Genomic DNA, 510 nt, shown 5'->3' on the forward strand with positions numbered 1-510 from the left:
CAATGTGGAATGGGCCAGACCTGCGCCACGTACAACAACAGCGAGAGTGCCTCACACCTGATGACCAGGTTCTTACCCGCAATAGAGAGGGAGCATCGCTCCCACATGCCCAGTTTCCTTTCCACCATAGACACTCGCTCCTTCCAGTTTCTAAAGCATGCCCCGGTCCCTCCGAACCATATCCCCAGCACATTCAGGCCGTCAGCCCTGACAGTGAAGGGGAGAAAGGTTCCGTCAGCCCAGTTCCCGAAGAACATGGCCTCGCTCTTCCCACGATTTTCCTTGGCTCCCGAGGTCAGTTCAAACTGGTTGCAGATGTGGCTCAGTCTGCGCACCGATAGTGGATCCGAGCAGAAGACGGTGACATCGTCCATGTGCAGGGAGGCTTTGATCTGACTGCCTCCACTGTGTGGGATTGTCACTCCTCTTATGCCCAGATCCTTCCTGATGGACTCAGCAAAGGGTTCTATGCAACACACGAAAAGAACAGGCGAGAGAGGACAGCCCTAC

The sequence above is a fragment of the Carcharodon carcharias genome, chromosome 30 (assembly GCF_017639515.1).
Source record: "Carcharodon carcharias isolate sCarCar2 chromosome 30, sCarCar2.pri, whole genome shotgun sequence".
Classification (NCBI taxonomy): Eukaryota; Metazoa; Chordata; class Chondrichthyes; order Lamniformes; family Lamnidae; genus Carcharodon; species Carcharodon carcharias.